Here is a 13,574-nt window from a genome sequence, read left to right as displayed (position 1 = left end):
TCAGACCAACCTCTTACGGCAAGATATCTGTACAGAACCATAAATAATGTGGAGAAAAAGGGCTAGACATAGAGATACTTTTTAAATATTGCTCCTACAAACTTAGAAATTGATAGAACAACAGCTTTGTAAAATGCAGCTTTGCTGCCCAAGCCCACATGGACAGTACACATCATAGTTCTCACACTCTTAGTGCAAGAAATCTGAACAATGCATGACATAATAGGGGTTCAATGGCACAAAAATAGACATGTTTTAAATATTGTTCTTATAAACTTAGAAAGTTGCTACAGTAATAAGTTTTGTGTTACCATGCAGTTGCTGAAGGATTTGAAGTCTGAAACTCAAATGTATGTCATTATTTAGTGACTTCAAAGATCAGATTATCCCAGTGATTTGCCAGAAAACCACAAATTTTATGAGGAATAGACCAAAAATAAGAGGCAAAAAACTGGACATTCTGTGAAAATCTGGAGAGTTGAGAGGTATGGTGCACATACTTCTGAAACCCTTACAGCAAGAAATGTTGACAAAAGCTATAAATAATGTGGAGACAATGGATGACAGCTAGGGACCATACCTCTTATCCTCTTGGCATAAGAAATCTGGACAAAGCATGACATAATGTGGGGATGAAGGGCCAAATATAGGGACACATTCTAAATATTGCTGTTATAAACGTACAAAGTTGCTATAATAACAGAATTTGTGTTAACATGCATTGTCTGAAGGACATGAAGTCTGTAACTCAAAGACATGTCATTATTTAGTGACTTTAATCATCAGGTCATATTAGTGATATGTCAAAAAACACAAAATGTGTGAGGAACAGGCCAAAAATAAGAGACAGAAAGCTGGACATTCTGTGACAATCTGAACAAATGAGAAGTATGCTAGGGGAAACACGTATTAAATATTGCTCTTACAAACTTAGAAAGTCAATAGAATGGCAGGTTTTGCCTTCCCATGAACTGTCAGAAGGGTATGAGGTCTGAGACTCAAATGTCTACCACTGTTTTCTGACTTCAACCTTCAGTACTTTAACAATGATTTGCCAGAAAACCACAATTGTATGAGAAATGGAGCAAAATATGAGGCAAAATCTTAACAGTTGAGCGATATGGCTATACAAATAGCTGCCATTCTGTTCGTCCAACATATCCGTACAGAAGCCAGCCAAATGAGAAGACAAATTACCAGTAATAGGGTCATATATGACAATAGAGGTCACATGGGAATGTGTTTGAATGTAACACTCTCAACCTCTTAGAACACGAAATATGGACAAAGCCATAACAATGGGGCGACAAAGGGCCACAAATAGGGGCAAATTGTTAAAATTCCATGTCAAAACTTATGATATTGATGGAATATATAGGTTGTACATTAGCATGAACATTCTGAAGAGCATGAGTATTGAAACTCAAATGTCAGTCATCAGTTGCTGACTGCATTCTGCAATGACATGCCAATGATTTGCCAGGAAAACATGTTATGAAGAAAAGATCATAAATATGAGACAAAAACTGGACATTCTGCACAGATCGGGTCACTTGAGAGGTACGCACCCAAATGTCTGTAATATTGAGTCACAGCAGTCCAGAGATCATCCCAGTGATAGTGCAGAAAGCCACATATTCCATAAGGAAAACTTCTGGACATCCTTTGAATATCTAGACATTTGAGAGGTATGAATGTGAAGTATATGGTCCAAACACACTACAGGACAGTGTACCTATAATGCAGAGTATTGTGATATCCCATTCCTGTCATTCTGTACTGAAGCTGTGTTAATGATCTCTAAAAGGGTGTGGGAATGCCAAGTAAAATGATCACTCAGAGGAAGTGTGTGTATTGAATAGGGACACGCAGATGAATTGTAGGAAAGAGTACAGGTGAAACTCCCACATGTACAGTAGAAGAGGGCATGTCAGTGAAAAATGGTTGTAGCAGCAACACAAAGCACATATCTGTATGGTACAGTACAGACTGTACAGTGAAAATGTGTTGTCTGTGACTGCATACAAGGTGACATAATGAGGAGCATGTGTGTGTGTGTGAGATAAGTATCCTTACATAAATAATGCCTAGGACATCTATCAGGGATTTGACATACAATTGAGGTAGGATGCATTTTTGGGAAGCTGTGCAAACTGCTATACATGAATATGAGCGTACTATCAGCAGAGGTCTCCAGTATGGTGGCCACAGGTAAAGGATCATGGCAAACATTACAAGAATCAGCCACAAGCATGGACAATATCTTAATAATACCACCACTAATCCCATGCCTTTGACATAACATATGTGATGTAAAATGATAACAGATGAGTCTGCACACATACTGGACAAATAGTATAATGCATCCACACTCTATGAGGGTAACCATGCACACTGTCCTGGTACTGTAATATCTGCAGGATGTGTTAGCAGGGACACTGCTATACATGTATATGACAGTATGGGCACTACAGGCTAGTTGCCTTGAGTGCATGGCATATATCAATGGCACAATTCACATTGTTGCAAATTATAGACATGCCATTAATGTTGTCAAAAACATGTGATGTACTGTGTGCATAAGCAGAACACATACCACACATGCATCTGGTGTAAACAACTTGATTGGTGTTCTGCACCATTAGAGAGCCATGCATATTTTACAGAAAGAATACCTGGGTATGGACAATAACCTGTGTGACAGCACACTTTGACAAAGGTGGTGCACTTCAGTTACATGTCACTGGAACATATGTAGGGAGGTACATGGAGAAGGGTGCATTGTACTCAATTACTGGTGTGATGAAGGCTGGGAACCATGATGTTAGTATACCCTCCAATGTGCATGTCCTTCACATACCCAGTATTGGTGTTACAGTCAAGAGAGTTATCCTCTACCCCAGGACATAGGTCACATACCTATTGATCTGATTATAGTGTGTGATGTTCACATTTTTCTTTGGTGGTGTGTCTGTTTCCTGATGCAACACATCCCTCCATATGTCTCATCATTGCAGGTGTTGTTATGGCTGTGGCAGCAGTCTCTGGGAAGTGGTCATATTGTGTGCATTATATTAACATCACAGTTGAAGTCAATAATTGTCCATAAGCTGTAGTCCTTCAAGCAGCTATTTGGACGCAGCATTTGTATGTCATCTGTGATTTCCATCACTTAACTAAGGGGCAAGCAAGGGCCTAGTAGACACCCCTGATGTACTGACATGATCACTGGACCTAAGCTATATGTCACGTCATGGGTCCACTTTGTAATTTAGAAATTTCACAACTTCAAAGCTCTAAATACTGAAGCCCAGAACATCAAAGTTGTTCATAGGTTCATAGGTTGGTACTAGGCTATCAGCCCTAGGGCCTATACAAGCCTAGCCATAACAATTCCCTGGCTATTTCTTCCCACAGTATTTACTTCCCTGGACCCCTGTCTAGCAGGGTGACTGACATGATCCCTGGGGTGAATTTCCTATCTCCCATCCAATCATGGTTCATTTTGAAGAGGGCCAAAGATGCGCTCTGCTTGACATGTATGGGCAGTCTGTTCCAGAGTCTGGGGAGTCTCTGGGTCAGGAACCTATCCCTCCAGCATGTTTTGTTCATTGTGATGACAAGGTTTAGATCCCTGGAGTGTGTGTCTCTGAGGGATTGGGATTTCTTTAAGTGTTGCATGTCCAACAGCTTTGGGTTTGACATGGCCTTGTATGTTAAGCAAAAATTGCCTCTGAGTAGACTATATGCGACAGAGTATAGGTAGAGTTTTTTTTAGATGGTCAGCATAGGGCATCTGCTTTAGGCCTATGATTCCTTTAGTGAGGTATTTCTGTGGCCTTTCCAGTTGTTGCAGATGTCTTGAGAGGCACATACCAAATGGGGCATTGTATTCTATAATGGGTCTAGTGAGGGATGAGTACAGTGGGACAATGACCTCCTTTTTTCTGGATGAAAAGCCCTTAGTGATGAGGTGTGCCACATAGAAGGATTTTCTGACTGTTGTGGTGATGTTGTTATCGAAGGTGAGACCACTGTCCACCTGCGTCCCTAAGTCTCTTATCACACTTTCTGTGTTTAGTGTAGTGTCACCTATGTGGTAATTCACGGGTATATGTTTTTTCCCAAAGGGGATAACTATACATTTCTTGGCATTGACCTTGAGCCCATGGCTCTGGCACCAAGCACCTGTTTCTGTAAGGCCCTTTTGTAGAATATCTACATCATTTTAACCTGTGAATCGAGATTGTCATACAGTGTGGAACGGGAACTTTACCATTCTTTTCACTGTAGTGGGATCTCAGAGTTGATATATTTAAAAATGTGATTTGTGATGTGTTCTTGTTTTTGATGTTTGTTTTCTTTTTATTTCAAGATTTCACAACTTTGATGTTCTGGGCTTCGGTATTTAAAGCTTCGAAGTTGTGAAATTTTGAAATTACAAAGTGGACCTATCAAGTCACAGATTTGAACATAATGAGATGCAACGTATGTCACAGACTGGTCAACCATTTGATGATATAGCTGTTTATGGCCACATGTGATTTTTTTTATTATATTTATTTTACATTTGTTAACCGGGAGTGTCTGACTGAGCTGAAAATGCCCTTTTTCAGCAGAGGCCCGGGGAGAAAAGCTCCACACAGAAAAATTGCAGATACATTTAGATATTTAGACATGATCAGTATAAAAACAAATTACAACAGACATTTTTTTACAGTGGTGTGCAGCACATTAACAGTTACAGTGGAGAGAACAAACAAGAACATATTAATTTAAAAATAAAGGTAATTAATGGATTTGTGGCATACAGCTAAAATTTGGAACATAGAATACATACATAGTACACAGGTACAGTACATACATTGTACATTAGCCAGTGTTTGTGAGTAAGAGTGAAAACTATTATCAAGTACTCTAGGTTTAGTATGTGTACCTTATCCAGTCAGGATGTCTCTCTCCATGCATGCATCAAGTGCCATCCCCCCAGTGCAGGTGGATGCATGTTGATGTACACCCTTGTATGGGACTATAGCCCATTTGGAGGGTCTGTTTTATTCCACTGTACTAGGAAGGTGTATGCACTGGGTAATGCAATAGGTGATCTATGATGTTGTCAGAGAACACTGATTTCATGTGATAGACCTGGAGGAAGGTAAGACAGCACATATTGCCTACTGTGATCTGGCCTAGGGTTTGACACAATCACACATGCAGGTATCATTGAGAAAACCCCCACCTCACATCAGGTGATGGGTAAACAATGGGCTCACTGACAGAACATATCATGTGACAGTTGGTAAATCAACCTGAACTAGTAGAGCTGTCACCACTGGCAAACCCCAGAGATCTGTGCTTGGCCCTTCACTGTTTGAAATGTATTTCCTAATGGTTCATGCTAAAATATATTACCTTTGGCTTACCAAGTTTGCTGATTCTTACGTATTGCGTGCAATCATTGAGTCTACCAGTGATGATAACATAGTACAGGAGGAACTAACACACACAACTGAATGGTGACAAAGGCACACGATCTACAAATAAATGCAGAAGTGTGTGCTTGTAATGCTGTTTGTCTGATAAGTGGAGTTTCATGTTAATCACAGCATTGACAACAGTCCTGCTATGCCGAACCCAGTGATGCAAGCACTGGGAACACATTTATATAGCAATCTCATCTTTGACCAGCAAGTGTCCAAACTGCTATTGAGAGCCTTTGCTGTGCACATCATGTCATGCCATCATATTGACATCTTTGGATTCTATGACAGCACTGTTGTCAAACCTCATTACAGTGCTAATAGAGTATAATGCTCATTTTCACATGTACCTCGCAATACACATGTAGGAGCTGGAGAGACAACAGGGATTTCTCAGCAAGATAACACAGGGCCTAAACACCATGCCACGATGCATGTGGATAGATTAAAAGCCATGTCACTGTAAACTTTATTATGTAGGATGATGCGACCTCTGCCTAGCCCCCAGGCCAGTCTCTGACCCTGCTTTGTGGGAGTACTGCATATTCAAAAATATAACATAGCTAATGACTCCAGCAGTGTCTATTGAGGACAAGATAGCAGTGTCCCACATGCTGGTGTAAAATGCTCTCTGTAATGTCAAGCAAAGGCTCACAGACAGGCCATGTGGGAGAGAAGAGGTTGAGAGGCCTGTATGAAGTAGAGGTATAGGCATATGCAGGTATCAAAATACTGGCAATCCATGGCATTGAGGAAGCAACTGTAGGATGCACATTTCTGCTGGTCTGTTTAGACACACTCACCAAGTTAGCTGTAGTGAGAACAGAACCTCTATCAATCTAGGTATACAGACTACAGAAATTAACACAGGCACCGCGGCACAAGTCTGATTTGTACAGGGCTGCAGGTGAACTTATAGTAGATGACATCAGCATGCCATGTGGGAGAGAAGAGGTAGGGAGGCCTGTATAAAATAGATGTGTAGGCATGTGAAAGTATCAAAATACTGGCAATCCATGCTATTGGAGAAGTAACTGTGGGATACACACATTTTCTCTTCTGTCTAGACAGACAGACAGACAGACAGACACACACACACACACACACTTGATTGGAGTAAGAATAGAACCCCTACCTATCTAAGTACATTGACTACAATACACAGTACTTAATGTAAGCACCACAGCACAAGTCTGATTTATGCACTAGTGCAGGTGAACTGTAGATTACATCAACAGGCCATGGGCAGGACAACAGGTTGGGAGGCCTGCATAAGCACATAGCTTCATAGGTTCATATGAGGCAACTAGCCTCATATTAAGCCTAGCTGTGTAAAAACATAAGTACCCTTATTGAGCATAGTTGAATGGCAGTTTTTAGCAGACCATGTTTGTGAGCAGCACCAGATGGCCCTGTCCTTAAAGGAAATAGGTGCCAGCTCAGAGACAACTGTAAATCACCAAACCAGTAGTCAAGGTTGTGATTGACCAGGGTCACTGAGGGGCACTGCTTAATACACATTAGGAGCCTATTACAGCATCTGAGGTGGCACCTATGCCCATCATAGACAGGCCCAGTTGCTGCTGCTCACAAACTTGCTCTAACAATGACCTTCTAAATATGCTTAATAAGGGTACTTATGTTTTTACACAACTAGGTTTCTATTGCCTCATGTATAGTGATAACCACGTACTTCTAAAACCTACCAATACAATATGTGAGAGCTGCAAGTATACAATGAATCTAGAATAAATGCTCTCTCTCCCAGATAACAACACACATGCATGCACGCACGCACACACACACACACACACACACACACACACACACACACACACACACACACACACACACACACACACACACACACTTCACCTCAACAAACCAAGTGCACAACACATAAACCCACATATACACAGGTACTCATTAGAAGCTTACTGAAAGAGCAGAGAACTCATAAATGCAAACTTGCAAACATGACAGCCCCAACAGAACCCACTAAACAAAAAACAAATGTATCAGTGCCTCATCCATTAAGCCTTTAAGGCAAAACACCTCAAAACCAATGTCTTGGTTCTAGGCAAAGCCATATTGAAACACACTGATGTCCCCCTCACCAGGTTGTACAAGGAGAAAATCATAGTCAGCTGCCTGTCAGGTGCCAGGATCTGCAAAGTCATGCATGCAATCAAGTCTCTCAACCACAACCACAGTTACACCTCTGTCATACTCCATGTTGGAGTAAATGACTTACCTCAGTGGACTATATGAATAGAGATAAGACTGACCTCTCAGATTATGTGTCCCAGACAGGTATGTCCGTAGCCCTAAGCAGCATTCTACCTTTACCCAGGATGATGCCTCAATATAAACAAAAGAATTATCGACTTCAACAATTGGCTTAGCTACTGGTGTCACTCAAGGGGGATCCAGTAGTTGTCAGGCTAGGATGACATGGTCGACAGACCATGCTGCTTTGCCAGGGATGGCCTTCGTCTGTCACCTCTTGCCTTTTGGTTACTGATCAAGGTGCTTGCCCGCCACAGTGACTTTTTTTAGGAAATGTCATAAGAACAAACTTTCTGATGTAAAAATATCCTCAAAAGACGAACTCAGGGTTATGCTGCTTAATGCTAGGAGTCTAAATCAGAAACTACGCTCAGCGGAGGCACTTCTTACTTGGGAAGATGTTGATGTTTGTGCAGTTACAGAAATATGATTTAGGGCCACAGAGAGTACTCCAGGGATGAAAGGCTATAATGGTTTCCACATGTTCAGGCTGTAAAATGAGCTTGAAAGAACCAAATGAGAAGGTGCATCCATCATCATAAAAGACAAGTACAACACAAGACTGGTTCAGCAGTACAACTCCCTAGAGTTACTACAAGTCCAAATAACTGTAGGAATAACCCCCCTCCATGTTATTGTTAGCTACAGGTCCAGCAGCATGAACCATGAAACCACATAGTGCCTTCCTGGACCTACTTGTGTCACTCATAATACAGCTAAACATCTTAGACATGGGTAACTATCCTTCCTTCGACTGTGATACGTATATGAGCTCAAACACATTTGCCGTAAGGTTCCTGCACTTTGTAAACACAAATGCTCTGGAACAGTTAGTTCACACCCCCACAAGGGCCTCGAATGTCTTTGACCTGCTACACACCAACAAGAGAGATCGCTGCACCACCCCATGTGTGAGACCCTTCCGGGTAAGGTCTGACCATAAATCATTCACATTTAATATAACAATCATACCTGACCTCCCCTCAGGATCCAAAAGGTGGAAAAATCTGTGCAAAGCAAGCTATAGCCTCCTAAGTGATGACATATAATTTCAAACCTACTGCCACCACTGACAGTAAAGACTCCTATATGGAGATGAATACAAATGCTTTGTAGAAACACATGTACAAGTATATAGTCTTAGTTGTACCAGAATGGATCAAACACCACCCTAGTGGACTTCTAGCATAAATAGATTATACAACAAGAGAAAGAAACTAATGTCCAGGAATAAGAGGGAACAGTCTCAGCAATAGAACACCCTCCATATCTTGAACAAGCAAATTAAACATCTTGTAAAGTCCTCTAAAGCTAATTAAGAAACTAAATTAGCATCCATAACTAAGGATAATCACAAGGCATTCTTTAGCTATGTCTGTAATGTAAAAAGAAAGGCCCATCTCTGCACCAAATTCAGAGTGGATGGTATCACTCATACTGGACCTGAGAACATAGCCAACCTGTTAGCAGACAGGTTTTGCAACAATTTCACACCCCTGTCTCCACCAAATATACCACACAGCATACCTGTCAACAGTTCTCTACTTATTATCTTGAAGTAACCAGTCATAACCATACTCATCAATGTGGAAACCACAGCCTCTGTGGGACCAGATAACATCCCAGTCTGCTTACTAAACAGTCTAAAGCAAGAGTTAGCAGAACTACTAGGTGCTCTCTTCAGCCACAGTCAAATTACTCTATTTGTCCTGGAAGAGGGGAGAACAGCAACTGTAATACCCTGGCACAGAGGGGGACTCTCAACCAACCCAGAGAACTATACACCTGTAAGCCTGACCAGCCTTGTCTGTAAGACCATGGAGAGAATCATCTTGGACCTTATCAACAAGGACATTGGTGACTTTCAGACTGCACCCAACCCATTTTGACTTCATTAAAGGCAGATCATGGCTGTTAAATCTAATGGAATTATTCAAGAGTGACACTAAAGGCCTGGATGAAGGCAAATCAGTTCATATTGCCTATCTTAGCTTGCCCAAGGACTTTGACACAATCCCCCACTGAAGCATCATTGCGGAACTCACCTACCTGGGGATTAACCAATACATCATTAGATGGATAGCCAACTGGCTCACAAGCAGAACACATACAGTCATAGGTGGGGATTCCACCTCTACCAGCAGACCTGTTACTAGTGGTGTCCCATGAGGGTCTGTGCTGGGCCCCCTACTGTTTGGAATGTATTCCTCAGAAAATCAGGTGAAAAAAGATGGCCTATGGCTCAACACGTTTGCTCACAACTGCCAACTGGGTGCAATCACTGAATCCACAAACAATGTTGACATACTACAAAAATGTGCTTACATATATAAATGAGTTTTCTCTAAGCCACAGATTTAAAGTTAACCCAAAATAATGCACTAGTATCCCTTTTGACAAAGAAGAATTCAGTGCAAATTACACTATCAATAATACCTCCCATGTTCTTACCCAGTGTTGAGAGATTTGGGAATGTAGGTTGATGCCAAACTCACCTTTGATTATCATGTGTCCCCAGGGCTAGTGAAGGTCCTTTATGGTGCATACCTCATAAGTGACAGCATGGCATCCAAGACTAATGATGTTATAACTCCACTGTACCTGTCCCTCATCAGACCAGTAACAGAGTACAATGATCCCTTTTACATGTACATCACCAGACACCTGCAGCAGCTGGAGAGACCTCAGAGGTTTCTCAGTAAGAAAATCCAGGGACTTCCAACACATTACCTACATGGACAGACTGAAGGTCCTATCACTGTACTCTGTATCATATGGACTGCTGATAGGTGACTTATGGCTGGCCTACAGAACAGTCTCAAACTCTGCCTTAATAGGAATGCTGCACATCCGCAAATCACATGTAGTAAGACTCACTCACTCTAGGGACCTTAACCTAGCCTGCAACATCAACAGGGCATGCTGGAGAGACAGATATGTCTCCCAGAGATTGCAACTCCTATGGAACAAACTCACAATTCTTGTGAAATTGACCTCCTTAATGACCCTTTTTAAGTGTAACTGGGATGGTTGGATGGGAAATCATAGATTTACCCTCGGGGTTTCACCTATGTCACTCTTAGACAGGGTCAACTAGTACTAATCATGGATTCACAATTGTAGACTACATATCTTGGTCTATAAGGGAACAATGGCACAACTTGGGTAAACTGAGGTAATATGTAGTAGAATAATCTGTCTAGTGTGAAATGATGAATGTCTGTTGTATGTATTATTGTATGTATGTATGCATATGTCATCTCAATTCGAGCTTGATGCATGCAGTTTCATTTAGACTGCACTTGTGTAGGTTAAATGATAACAAAGTTTACTTTGACTTTGAACCTGGGTAGGCTTGATAAGGCCCTAGGGCCATTAGCCTAGTATCCTCCTATGAACCTATCAACCTAGGGCCATTATGGCAGTAGCCTCATGAACCTATGATGCTATAAACCTATGCAGGCCCACCAACATCTTGTCACAAACACACAGGCTGCTGATGTCATGCACTTTAAGTTCAGCTGCAGTTTTACAAAAGTCAGACTTGTGCCGTGGTGCTCGCATTATGTACTGTGTTTTGTAGTCTGTGTACTTAGGTAGGGGTTCTATTGTTACTGCAGTCAAGCATGTGTGCTCTTGCTTGATATTACAGAGACCCTTTTACTGCAGCATGTGGGACACTGTTATTACCATATTCTCAATGGGCACTGCTGATGTCATCAGCTACAGTATATCAGGTGTCTGGATATTCGGTCATCACACCAGGGCATGGTCAGACACTGGCCTGGAAGACAGGCAGAAGTCACCTCATCCTATAACAGACATATGACAGTGACATGGCTTTTAATCTATCCAGATACATCATGCCATGGTTTGTAGACCTTGTGTTATCTTCCTGAAAAAGCCCTATGGTCTCTCCAGCTGCTGCACATCTGTAGAGGTACATGCAAAAAGGAGCATTATACTGTATTACTGTTCTGATAAAGTTTGACTGGAGTGCTGTCATATAATCCTAAGATCTGAATATGATGGTGTGACTTATGATGTGCATCATATGTTTGTCATGGAAGATCATAAAGAGTGAAGTTAGAAAGTAATGATACACATTGCAGTTCCTGAGATCAACACCCTTACAAGAGCATTCACTATAACCTTGTTAAATTTGGATGCAATCAACTGTCTAGCTTTCAAAGGCTAATATAAGTCAAAGGTACAATGACTAGTTCAACAACACAAATGCAGATATACAGTACCAAGTCCAAATATCCAAACTGTAAAAACACACAGACTTGCCACAAACTGCTGGATGCTGGTAGAAAAGTTTCAACTTTTAATAAAAAAATATTTAAAAACAAGTAAAATCCACAATAGAAAAATCCATAAAACAAAGAAAAACAGAGATGAGTGCTTTCGTCCCAGTACCTACAGGACTTCCTCAGATAAAAAAACAAACCTGTCTGAGATGTTTAAAAACCCACTTTGCTGACATAATGAATCAATCAGGGCCAGTGTCTAACACACACCTCCCTTTCTAATAGGTTGGTGTGTTAAAATTCCTTCTGGTTCATGATGAGTGTATCAATTCAATTGAAAACATTTTCATAAAATCCAATCAAAAAGGAGGTTTGAAAGTCATTTCTTACTTATTGGCGTCCTTTAAAACAGTCCTTTAATTCCATATATGCTTTCCTGAAAAAATAAACATCTATTACACTCCAATCATTTGTATCCTGTAACTAGACTCATGTTCAGGGAAGCTCAAGCAGATTTTAGCTAGACCATTGGTGGTTTTCTCTTTCCTTATTTCGTAACCATGCTCACAAATCCTCTCCTATAGCATCCTGGATGTTTAATTGGCCAGGATTGGACAAGATCTGCTCTATCACTTGTCTGCTAAAGTTAAAAGCACTAAAGAGAGAGATGATACACATATTTGTAGAATAGACAATCTGCAGGTTCCAATGTGGGGGATTTTTGAAAGTCAGCTTCCACGAAACACTTTAAGTGAGTCTATGCACAGGCTTGCTTTAGTTGCTGTTAAGTAAATTCAGTGTACATTTATAGATATCCATGGAGCATTTGCTTTTTTTATGCGGTGTGTATAGTTACAGTATACAAATGATTGGAGCATAATAGATGTTTCTTTTTTCAGGATGGGATATATGGAGTTAGGGGAGTGTTTTAAAGGATGCCAGTAAGTAAGAAATGACTTTCAAACCTCCTTTTTGATCGGATTTTATGAAAATGTTTTCAATTTAATTGATACATTCATCATGGACGGGAAGGAATTTTAACACACCAACCTATTAGAAAGGGAGGTGTTTGTTAGACACTGGTCTTGACTGGTTCATTATGTCAGCAAAGTGGGTTTTTAAACATCTCAAGACAGGTTTGTTTTTTATCTGAGGAAATCCTGTAAGTAACAGGACAAAAGCACTCCTTTCTATTTTTCTTTGTTTCATGGATTTTTCTATTGTGGATTTTATTTGTTTTTAAACAGTTTTTATTAAAAGTTGGAATGTTTCTAGCACAAACAATAGGGAGAAATCCACCATAAACTTGCAGCAATCACAGAAACACATTTTAGTAAATCCACAAAATAAAATAAAAAATGACTAAGCGCTTTCACCCTTTATATCATCCAGGGCATCTTCAGAGTAAAAAAAAAACATAAAGAAAAATATGTTATATATTAATAAACCATCATGTGACTAATGAATCAATTAGATGAAATTGAATTAAATTAAAGTTAATTCCTGTGAATTAAACCATTTAGAAAAAAAGTGTTTACAAAATGCCTGCGCC

At 40.5% G+C, this 13,574-nt stretch overlaps 1 protein-coding gene across 1 annotated transcript in view; it reads right to left on the bottom strand.

Annotated features, from left to right (window-relative positions):
* LOC122813656 overlaps positions 1-13,574 on the bottom strand; it is a 509,781-nt gene that overhangs the window by 134,304 nt on the left and 361,903 nt on the right. The window lies entirely within an intron of this gene.

The sequence above is a fragment of the Protopterus annectens genome, chromosome 10.part0 (genome assembly GCF_019279795.1).
Source record: "Protopterus annectens isolate FY-2018-M chromosome 10.part0, PAN1.0, whole genome shotgun sequence".
NCBI classification, from domain to species: Eukaryota; Metazoa; Chordata; order Ceratodontiformes; family Protopteridae; genus Protopterus; species Protopterus annectens.
The sequence above is the reverse complement of the archived record's forward strand: the minus strand, read 5'-3'. Positions and strand labels throughout refer to the sequence as shown.